The sequence below is a fragment of the Sus scrofa genome, chromosome 10, assembly GCF_054392235.1.
Source record: "Sus scrofa isolate SSC_HxYL_T2T_F1_AM1 chromosome 10, Sscrofa_HxYL_maternal_Yorkshire_Landrace_v2.0, whole genome shotgun sequence".
In the NCBI taxonomy this organism is placed as follows: domain Eukaryota; kingdom Metazoa; phylum Chordata; class Mammalia; order Artiodactyla; family Suidae; genus Sus; species Sus scrofa.
In genome coordinates this window covers 30803639-30815852 of record NC_139392.1, presented here as the reverse complement: position 1 = coordinate 30815852, position 12214 = coordinate 30803639, and the positions used below count along the sequence as shown (strand labels likewise).

At 38.8% G+C, this 12214-nt stretch overlaps 1 pseudogene; it reads right to left on the bottom strand.

Annotated features, from left to right (window-relative positions):
- Positions 1 to 464: 464 nt before the first annotated feature.
- On the bottom strand, positions 465 to 1405 carry LOC146398914 (olfactory receptor 4P4-like; annotated as a pseudogene).
- Positions 1406 to 12214: the final 10809 nt, after the last annotated feature.

Genomic DNA, 12214 nt, shown 5'->3' with positions numbered 1-12214 from the left:
TTTGTTGCACTACTCATGTCTGAATGGCACTAGACTATGCTCAAGTGAACATTTTCTAATAAATTTCATAAATTATTTTTAGTTTTCAACTTCTCTACTACCACTGAAGTTGTATTACTGTGTGTTCTGGGCCTGGGGTCCAAAGTTTTTAAATACAATTATTATGAAAAAATATTTTTTCTTCACAAAATACTAATCAATATAGCACTGCCTTCTTTCCTTTCACTCAATTATCTTTTTCATGAAGGTTACACTATACGTGCCATCTAATACTTCACCACTTAACTTAGTTTCTAATTAACTTTATTATACCAAAGTTTGGGTTTATTATTACTTTAATTTCTCATCCTATTTTTCCTCATTCCTCTCACTAAAGGTAGCGATGGTGTACAAAATCTGAGATAGTTGCTCTCCCTTTCTTTCATACCCACCCCTTTTCTTTTACGAAGTTTCTTAGCACTTATTCAAATTAATTGTGTGCTTCCTTTGAAAATAATATTTGATACTAATTTTTCCAAAGTATTTTTCATCTCTGTAAATCTCAGAGTAAAGATTAATGGATTGAACATAAGTGATGGTATACAATAGTGCAAATATTTTGTCTTCAGTAAATGTAGTAGGAGGCCTAATGTAAATAAAGGTAACAGGCACAAAAAATAATATGACTATGGTGATATCAGATCCAAATGGATAAAGGGTTTTTTGTCTTCCCTCAGCTGAATGATTTTTTTAAGGTGAATAATATATTTCCATAAGAAACAGATAATACAGCAAAAGTAACTAAGGTAATCATACCTGAAAAGGCAATCACAAGGATACCGGTGATGTAGGTATCAATATGAGCAATTTTTAGCAAATGAAAAATATCACAATTATATTGATCAATTTCATTAGGACCACAGAAAGGTAATCCAATTGCCATAAAAATTGAGGAAAGGAATGGACAGCACCATAAGCCCAAGCAGCTAAGAGTAGGAGATTGCCTCTCATCCTGTACATGATAATCACATAGTGGAGAGGTTTGCAGATGGCAACATAGTGATCAAAAGCCATGGCAGTAAGAATAAAGATCTCAATGCCTCCAAAGAAGTGCACAATAAGGAACTATAACATGAAATTAGCATTGGAAATGTTTTTTTTTCTTTCCACTAGCAGGTCTTGCATTAATTTGAGTGTAATACTAGAAGTATAGCAGACATCTATAAAAGACAGGTGGATGAGGAAATAGTACATGGGTCAGTTGAAAAGAGGACTGGATTGAATGGAGACAAGGATGAAAAGGTTTCCCACCAACAGAGCAAGATAATAGAATAAGAAGAACAAAGCAAAATATTTGTGTGTTCTCATCATATGAAATTCCTAAAAGAATGAATTAGGAGATTTTTCCATGGCTTTCCATTTGCATTTGGTAAAGGTTATACACAAATAATTTATGTTTCTGAAAAAACAAAAACATAAATTGGGTTGAAAATTAATAGTATGAACAAAATAATATTAATGTTCTAAAAATAGATTGACATGAAGAGAATCTTAACATTAATTATTGATTTATTGAATTAATTTTAAAAATGTGTATTGTCATAACATAAATCTAGTGTAGAATAATTTATAATGGAAATAATTATAATATTATAATTATAATAAATTATTACTAGATTTAATAATGTCTTATAATGACGTTAAATATTTAAATATTATTTTAAAGTAAAACTTTTGATTTTTGTTAATATTTATTTTTTATATAACAAAGAAACCTAATTCACCTAACACAAGAAATTATTATTTTGCATACTTTTCACTTATTATGGATACTATTATTCTGAATTCCCTTCTTTTTATATTGTCAAATTCCCTGATTTATCTGGGAATGAATCCCAAAAAATATACCAAACTTGAACTGGTGAACTTTCATTTGGGTAGAAGATATGCTTCATTGCCTATGATTGAATATTGTCAGTCAGTCATAATAAGCCAATGCAATTGTTGTTACATTAAAGAATAATTGAGAAATATACATTAGGAAAGAATGCCAACTAATGACTTAAGTGTAAAAAATAATCTGCAAATTATTTCTCATATTGTGAAGGCATTATATAATCAGCATAAAATAAATGCAGGATAGAATTCACTTCCAGTGGCCATTTTATCCACTGAAGAGGAATTATCTGCCCACAGCGGGTTTGCAAATGCTAGTATACTTTGTGTGTGACAGTCATATCTTGGTCCACAGATGTCTCTTTTGGAAAGCACAGAATGCTTTTATGGTTAGCTGTAATTGTCAAACTAATTGTTTAATCTCTAAAAGTTTCTTCTTTTTCATCTTAAAATTAAGATATCATTACATAATTCAGAAATTGAGTAATGTTGAAATACCCCAGTGACATATATGGTTCACAAAACAAAGTTCTTTTCCTTTTTGTCTTTCCTAATTGGGTAAGTAGTTTAGCAGCAAAAGAAATTGTCATGGAGTTCCCGTCGTGGCGCAGTGGTTAGTAAATCCGACTAGGAACCATGAGGTTGTGGGTTCGGTTCCTGCCCTTGCTCAGTGGGTTGAGGATCTGGAGTTGCCGTGAGCTGTGGTGTAGGTTGCAGACGCGGCTTGGATCCCGAGTTGCTGTGGCTCTGGCGTAGGCCAGTGGCTACAGCTCTGATTCCACCCCTAGCCTGGGAACCTCCATATGCCATGGGAGCGGCCCAAAGAAATAGCAAAAAGACAAAAAAAAAAAAAAAAAAAAAAAAAAAAAATAAGAAAGAAATTGTCATGCATACATATACAACTAAATACAACAGAAAATGTCTTTAATTTACACATAATTTAAAATAACTACAAGATAAAATGTTTTTAATTCACACATAATTTAAACAAGTATAATTTGATAAACTTCAATTTCAACAGTATGTTCATTAAAAATTTTAAATAGTTTGGTGATAGGCTTGTTATCTTGGGATAGTTTTAACACATATCACTCATATGAGTTTTCTTGCACTACAATGAAATACTAAAATCTTTTTCATTATTTCCTAGGCTTGAGTAAGTCTTTTACATGTATTGGGCTAGGAGTGGGGATGTTCCCAACATAGGAGCAGAATCCCTTATATTTAGTGTAAAATTGCTGGGACATATTTAAATTCTCTATTAGTATTTTATAATGTAGGATGTTATAAATTTATTTAAGTTGATTCAGCTGAAACTAGTCTATGTAAAATTGCAGGCAATTGAAAAAGAAAAGTCCTTAATATTTGTAGATATTCAAGCCCAAACTGAGCCTTTTTTTTTTTCCCACTGTACAGCAAGGGGATCAGGTTATCCTTACATGTATACATTACAATTATAGTTTTTCCCCCACCCTTTCTTCTGTTGCAACTTGAGTATCTAGACATAGTTCTCAATGCTAATCAGCAGGATCTCCTTGGAAATCTATTCTAAGTTGTGTCTGATAAACCCAAGCTCCCAATCCCTCCCACTCCCTCCCCCTCCCATCACGCAGCCACAAGTCTCTTCTCCAAGTCCATGATTTTCTTTTCTGAGGAGATGTTCATTTGTGCTGGATATTAGATTCCAGTTATAAGTGATATCATATGGTATTTGTCTTTGTCTTTCTGGCTCATTTCACTCAGGATGAGATTCTCTAGTTCCATCCATGTTGCTGCAAATGGCATTATGTCATCCTTTTTTATGGCTGAGTAGTATTCCATTGTGTATATATACCACCTCTTTCGAATCCAATCATCTGTCGATGGACATTTGTGTTGTTTCCATGTCCTGGCTATTGTGAATAGGGCTGCAATGAACATGCGGGTGCATGTGTCTCTTTTAAGTAGAGTTTTGTCTGGATAGATGCCCAAGAATGGGATTGCGGGGTCATATGGAAGTTCTATGTATAGATTTCTAAAGTATCTCCAAACTGTTCTCCATAGTGTTGTACCAGTTTACATTCCCACCAAGAGTGCAGGAGGGTTCCCTTTTCTCCACACCCTCTCCAGCACTTGTTATTTGTGGATTTATGAATGATGGCCATTCTGACTGGTGTGAGGTGGTATCTCATGGTAGTTTTGATTTGCATTTCTCTTATAATCAGCGATGTTGAGCATTTTTTCATGTGTTTGTTGGCCATCTGTATATCTTCTTTGGAGAAATGTCTATTCAGGTCTTTTGCCCATTTTTCCATTGATTGATTGGCTTTTTTGCTGTTGGGTTGTATAAGTTGTTTATATATTCTAGAGATTAAGCCCTTGTCAATTGCATCATATGAAACTATTTTCTCCCATTCTGTAAGTTGTCTTTTTGTTTTCTTTTGGGTTTCCTTTGCTGTGCAAAAGCTTTTCAGTTTGATGAGGTCCCATGGGTTTAATTTTGCTCTAGTTTCTATTGCTTTGGGAGACTGACCTGAGAAAATATTCATAATGTTGATGTCAGAGAGTGTTTTGCCTATGTTTTCTTCTAGGAGTTTGATGGTGTCCTGTCGTATATTTAAGTCTTTCAGCCATTTGGAGTTTATTTTTGTGCATGGTGTGAGGGTGTGTTCTAGTTTCATTGCTTTGCATGCAGCTGTCCAGGTTTCCCAGCAATGCTTGCTGAATAGACTTTCTTTTTCCCATTTTATGTTCTTGCCTCCTTTGTCAAAGATTAATTGACTGTAGGTGTCAGGGTTTATGTCCGGGTTCTCTATTCTGTTCCATTGGTCTGTCTGTCTGTTTTGATACCAGTACCACACCGTTTTGATGACTGTGGCTTTGTAGTATTTCTTGAAGTCTGGGAGAGTTATGCCTCCTGCTTGGTTTTTGTTTCTCAGGATTGCATTGGCAATTTGGGTCTTTTGTGGTTCCATATAAATATTTGGATTGTTTGTTCTAGTTCTGTGAAAAATGTCATGGGTAATTTGATAGGGATTGCATTGAATCTGTAGATTGCATTGGGTAGTATGGCCATTGTTACAATATTGATTTTCCCAATCCAGGAACATGGAATATCTTTCCATTTCTTTACATCTTCTTTGATTTCTTTGATTAAAGTTTTATAGTTCTCGGCATATAGGTCCTTTACCTCTTTGGTCAGGTGTATTCCGAGGTATTTGGTTTTGTGAGGTGCAATTTTAAAAGGTATCGTATTTTTGTATTCCTTTTCTAATGTTTCATTGCTGGTATACAGAAATGCAACTGACTTCTGAATGTTAATCTTATATCCTGCTACTTTGCTGAATTTATTAATCAGTTCAAGGAGTTTGGGGGTTGAGTCCTTAGGGTTTTCTAGGTATAGTATCATGTCATCTGCATACAGTGACAGTTTGATCTCTTCTCTTCCTATATGGATGCCTTTTATTTCTTTGGTTTGTCTAATTGCTGTGGCTAAGACTTCCAAAACTATGTCGAAGAGCAGTGGTGAGAGTGAGCATCCCTGTCTTGTTCCAGATTTGAGTGAGAAGGCTTTCAGTTTTTCCCCATTGAGGATTATATTTGCTGTGGGTTTCTCATAAACGGCTGTGATTACATTCAGGAATGTTCCCTCTATACCCACTTTGGCGAGGGTCTTGATCATGAATGGATGTTGAACTTTGTCAAATGCTTTTTCTGCATCTATTGAGATGATCATATGATTTTTGACTTTTCTTTTGTTAATGTGTTTTATGATGCTGATTGATTTGCTTATGTTGAACCATCCTTGTGCACCTGGGATGAACCCTACCTGGTCATGGTGTATAATTTTTTTGGTATGTTGTTGGATTCGGTTGGCTAAGATTTTGTTGAGAATTTTTGCATCTATATTCATCAATGATATTGGGCGATAGTTTTCTTTTTTGGTGGTGTCTCTGTCTGGTTTTGGAATGAGGATGATGGTGGCATCATAGAATGTCTTTGGGGGTATTCCTTCTTCTTCAAATTTTTGAAAGAGTTTAAGGAGGATGGGCACCTATTCCTCTTTATATGTTTGATAAAATTCACCTGTGAAGCCATCTGGTCCTGGACTTTTATTTGTTGGGAGTGATTTTATGACCTCTTCAATTTCATTTCTAGTAATTGGTCTGTTCAGTTGGTCTGTTTATACTTGATTCAGTTTTGGCAGGCTGTAAGATTCTAGAAAATTGTCCATTTCTTCCAGATTGTCAAACGTGTTGCCATATAGTTGTTCATAGTATTCTCTTATGGTTTTTTGTATTTCTGCTGTATCTGTTGTGATTTCTCCTTTTTCATTTATAATTTTGGTTATTTGGGATCTTTCTATCCTCTTTTTAGTGAGTCTGGCCAGGGGTTTGTCAATTTTGTTCACCTTTGCAAAGAACCAGCTCTTGGTTTTATTCATTTTCTCTATTGTTTTTTGAGTCTCTATTTTATTGATTTCTTCTTTGATCTTTATAATTTCCTTCCTTCTGCTGACTTTAGGACTTTTTTGTTCTTCTTTTTCTAATTCGTTTAGGTGGAGGGTTAAGTTGTCCATTTGGGATCTTTCTTCTTTTTTGAGAAAGGCCTGTATTGCTATAAATTTCCCTCTGAACACTGCTTTCGCAGCATCCCATAGATTTTGAGAGGTTGTGTCTTCATTATCATTTGTTTCAAGGTAGTTTTTAATTGCCTTCTTGATTTCCTCATTGACCCATTGGTTTTTTAGTAGCATGTTGTTTAGTGTCCATGTAGTAGGTTTTTTCTCTTTCCTTTTCCCATGGTTGATTTCTAATTTCATGGCATTGTGGTCAGAGAAGATACTTGAGATAATTTCTATGCTCCTAAATTTATTGAGATTCGCTTTGTGTCCCAATATGTGGTTGATTCGTGAGAATGTTCGATGTGCATTTGAGAAGAATGTGTGTTCTGCTTTTTTTGGATGTAGTGTCCTGAAGATATCAATGAAGTCTAACTTTTCTATTGTTTCCTTTAGGATCTCTGTTGCTTTATTGGTTTTCTGTCTAGAGGATCTGTCCATTGATGTGAGGGGGGTATTTAGGTCTCCTACTATGATTGTATTCTCATCAATATCTCCCTTTATGTCTGTTAATATTTGTTGTATGTATCTGGGTGCTCCTGTATTTGGGGCATATATGTTGATGATAGTAACATCCTCTCCTTGGATGGATCCCTTAATCATTAAGTAGTGTCCTTCTTTGTCTTTCTTTATGTCTTTTGTTTTAAAGTCTATTTTGTCTGATATGAGTGTTGCGACTCCTGCTTTTCTGTCTTGTCTATTGGCGTGAAATATTTTTCCCCACCCTTTCACTTTCAATCTATATGTATCTTTTGTCCTAAGGTGAGTTTCTTGTAGGCAGCATATTGAAGGTTTTTGCCTTTTTATCCACTCAGCCACTCTGTGTCTTTTGATTGGGGCATTCAGTCCATTGACATTTAAGGTGATAATTGATAGATGATTATTTATTGCCATTTGAACATCGTGTTCCAGTTGATTCTATGGTTCTCCATTCTTCCTTTCTTTTTTTTTTTTTTTTTTTGTTTGTTTGGATGGTCTCCTGTTGATATCTGCTTGAGTGTATTTTTTTTTTCATTTTTTGCAACTGCAGTATTTGGTTTTGGCTTGTGGTTGCCCTGTTTTTTAAATATGCTAACTCATTCCCATAATTGTGTGTTGTGATGGTCCTGTAAGTTCAAACACTTCATTACTATATTAAAATTAAGAAGAGAAACATACAAACAAACAAAAAGGTTTATTTACTTCCTAACATCCTTTGCCTACATTTTATGGTTTTGATGACTCTTTTTTATTTTTTTCTTTTTAATTTTATTTTGTTTGAAGCATGTTCATGATTAAATCTGTATGTTGGCTTATTTGAGTGACTACTCTCTTATTGCGGTTTCCTCAGTCCTAGTTCTTCCTTTTCTTCTTCTTCCTTTTTTTTCTTTTCTTTTTTCTTCCCCTTCCTTCCTTTCCTTTTGGTTTAGAGAAGCCCTTTCAATATTTCTTTTAACCTTGGTTTTGTGTTGCTGTATTCTTTAAATTTTTGTTTGTCGGGAAAAATTTTTATTTCCCCTTCTATTTTAAATGATATTCTTGCTGGATAGAGTATTCTAGGTTGCATATTTTTTCCTTTTAGCACTTTAAATATCTCTTGCCATTCCCTCCTGGCCTGTAGTATTTCTGTAGAGAAATCAGCTGATATTCTTATGGGGGTTCCTTTGTAGGTAACATTCTGTTTTTCTCTTGCTGCCTTTAGGATCCTCTCTTTATCACTAACTTTTGCCATTTTTATTATGATGTGTCTTGGTGTGGGTCTGTTTGGGTTCAGTTTGTTTGGGGCCCTCTGTGCTTCTTGTATCTTGAACCCAGTGTCCTTTAGACTTGGGAAGTTTCCATCGATAATTTTTTCAAATATATTTTCCATCCCCTTATCTTTTTCTACTCCTTCTGGAATTCCTATTATGCATAGATTGGCCCACTATATATTATCCCATAGGTCTCTTATATTGCTTTCCAGTTTTTTGATTTGGTTTTCTGTCTGTTGACTGGATTGAGTGATTTCCATTATTCATTCTGGTTTTTACTGCCCCTAGTTCAGTTTGCATCTCTGCAAATGAATGTTCTAGTTTTTCTTGGCTCCTCCTTATATTTTCTAGTTCCTTTCTGAGGGTATCTGCATTACTGTTCATATCTTCTCTTAATTCCTTCAGTATTTTCACTATTTCTCTTTTGAACTCCAGGTCTGTCTGACTGCAGAGATCTGTTTCATTGTTGACTGTTTTAGGTGAGTTCTCCTGTTGGTTTGACTGGGGGTGGTTTATCAGCTTCTTCATCTTGCTTGCTGTTTTCTTTCTCCTGAGGGAGTTGTACTCTCCGTTATCGGGCACTGTTTGCCTTGTCACTGCCGAGGAATGTTTCCTGAGGGCTGGCGTTGTTGGTCAATCTTTGTTGAGTCAGTGTGGCTTTTCTGGGGTGTTGATGGGGCTAACAGTGTTTCTTTGAAGCAAAGGAGGACTTCCTGAGGGCAGACAGGACTGGGAGGTCCACACCACGATGGTAGCAGATTTCACTTGGTCATGCAGAGCTTGCTCTGGTGTTTTTAGGCTGTGGGGTTCTTGCAGGGGGTTGGCGGTGTTGGGCAGCTGCTCCTCAGGAGTGCAGAACCCCCTGGGGGCTGGATCAGCTATCTGGGTCACTGAGAACCTAAGAGGCTCTTCCCTAGGGCAGCCCAACTCAGAAGGACAGCCTGAGAATGTAGGCGGATCTTTTCACAATCTGGCCGAGCTTGTTGCAGTTTTTCTGGGCTGCAGGGGCTCTTCCAGGGGGCTGGTGGTGCTGAGCAGCTATTCCGCGGGAGTGGGGCACCCCCTGTGGGCTTGGGCAGGTAGCAGGGCAGCTGCAGACCCAAGAGGCTCCTCCCCGGGGTAGCCTGACTCAGAAAAACCATCTGAGATCTTTTCCCGACTCGGCCATGCTTGTTGCAGCTTTTCTGGGCTGCAGGGGGTCCTGCCTGGAGCTGGCAGTCCTATGCAGCTGGTCCACGAGGTCTCAGCACCCTCTGGGGGCTTGGGCGTGTAGCAGGGCCACTGGAAACCTAAGAGGCTCCTCCCCGGGGCAGCCCGACTCAGAAAGACCATCTGAGATCTTTTCCCGACTCAGCCAGGCTTGTTGCAGCTTTTCTGGGCTGCAGGGGGTCCTGCCTGGAGCTAGCAGTCCTATGCAGCTGGTCCACTAGGTCTCAGCACCCCCTGGGGGCTCTGGAAGGCGGCAGGGCCATTGGAGACCCAAGAGGCTCCTCCCCGGGGCAGCCCGACTTGGAAAAACTGTCTGAGATCTTTTCATGACTCGGCCAGGCTTGTTGCAGCTTTTCTGGGCTGCAGGGGGTCCTGCCTGGAGCTGGCAGTCCTATGCAGCTGGTCCACTAGGTCTCAGCACCCCCTGGGGGCTTGGGCGGTTAGCAGGGCCAATGGAGACTGAAGAGGCTCCTCCCCGGGGCAGCCCGACTCAGAAAAACCGTCCGAGAATTAGGCCAATCTATTCACGGCCTGGCTAGGCTTGTATTAGCTTTTCTGGGCTGCAGGCCTTTTCTCGAGGGCTGGTGGTGTTTGGTGCTGCTCTGCGGGAGTATAGCCTCTCCAAAGGGCAAGCAGGCCTGTGCAGCGACAGCCCCTGTGGTGGTAGGCTTCAGGCAATTGTTGAGGCCAGCCCTCCTGGATGGCAGGCAGCCCCAAGTCCGGTGAGAGCGTAGGGAGTGGTGGGGGTGGGGGGAAGGGATGCACTGGGAAGCACAGCTTTCTGCTGTCTAGCGGGCCTGTAAGCTTGCTGTGGCATGGGGGGTATTCCATGGGGACCCACCCCTTCTCTCCCCTCCCCAGCATGGGCGCAGACCAGGCTCTTCTCCCAGGTTCCCTCTGATGCAGCTTTCCACTTCCCCGCCCCTAGAGTATTGCTCCCCTCCTCTGCGACAGCTTTGTTTTCTAGTCTCCCAGGCAATCTCTGCCCCGTCAAATGGTTTCTATACAACCCAAGCAGTTTCAGCTCTGCCCCGCCCCCCCCCAGCCTGGGGAGCAGAGGTCTTGGTGCCCAGCCCCCACCCAGGCATCTCAATTTTTGGTGACCGTGCCCGTAGTTCAGATCGTCAGTTGGGTTCTTGATCGGCTTTTCTGTACTCCAACTTACTGCTACACTCTTCTCTGCATCTGGAGATTTCTCCGGTTTGTTTGATCTTTCCCCCGGTAGGTGACTTTCCAGGGTGCGGGAACCCTTTCTCCTCCGCAGTTCCCTTTCGGGAGCGCCCATCCCGCTCGGATTCACCTTCTCTCACTCTCCTCTTTTCTCCCGTTCTGCCCAGTAGTGTCATGAACTTCTTGCTGTTATTGGAGTTTAGGTTCCTCTGCCAGTGATTGGTTGCTGTTCTGTGCGAGTCATTTCTTCTGTAGATGTGCTTTTTTTGTTGTGTTTGTGGGAGAGGGCGAGCGTGTCTCCCTACTCCTCTGCCATCTTGTCCTCTCTGTGAGCCTTTTCTTAACACCAATATGGAAGAATGCATATAAGAAGGAATTGAGATACAATGAAATTAACTGTCAACTTGAAAATGCTTTAACTTGAAATCTATTATTATTAAAATTTTTTCATTTAAATAATGCATGATTAAAACTAAGTTATGCTCTACTATTCTTATAGTAATCAAATGATCACAGGTTGCAAGATAAGTAATAACTTTTACATGGAAATTATATCTGAAATATATATAATTTTCCCAGCACATGGTTGATGGGACAATTACAACAGTGACATGGATAATTCATTACACTACGTGCAGATCTGAGTGGCTGTCAGATTAGTTTGAGGATGCATTGGTATAATTCCACCACCACCCCCAGATACTTACTCTGCCAATTTATTTCCAGTATGAACAGTTGAAATTAAGTTCATAGAAATAAAAACCATAACTTAAACAACTCCAGATTAATTTTTATATGTTTTGTAACCTCAACACAACTTCAAACTTCTACAGGCCTTACAAGGAAAGTGAGCTTAAAATTTCACTAAAATGATCAGTGATGTGAGAAGCACATCTTTATCCCTCAGGAAAGCATTCTAGAGATTTTGAATACTGATTTTATCTTAATACTAGCTCACATACCAATACTAGCTCACTAAAAAAAAAAAAAGGTGCATTTTAAAATTCTTGAAAAACTAGCATCAGTATTTAGGTCCTAGATGTTTTATGACTATGTCTGAAGAAAATTGGTTGGGGAGAACCAAAAATAAACTTAAATGTCTAAGCAAAAATTAATAGGTCTTTGACTGTACAAAATAATCATATTCCCAAAGGCATTTCTTAACAGAGCCAGGCCAAATGCTGCTAAGCCACTGTCCATGGTAATGTCTCTGAGTCCCCAGTTTTTTTTTACTTTCCACATATATCTTATTTTGCCTTAGGCATTATTTCTCTGCAGACCCACAAGTCTATAGTCAAGAGCACTCCATGAAACTCTGTCTGCTTTGTGTTCTTCTGGAATTCAGAAGAATAGGAGGGAATTAATCCAACCTGTAATAGTATTAAGCTGGTTTTAAGTAAAACCAGAGATGAAATAGGACAAAAAAAAAAAAAAAAAAAACAGCCAAGGGCAGTTATGCCAGAGGCCAGCTCCAGCGACCAAGGAGCATATGCTTTTTCCTGATAGGAGAGGGATGCGGCGTCGGCAAATGTACAATCACAGAGACAGCCTCTTTGTCCCTTCTTTCAGGGCACTGGACTGCTCAAATTTTATTGGCATAACTGGTTGATTATATAGACAGATTTTTGCT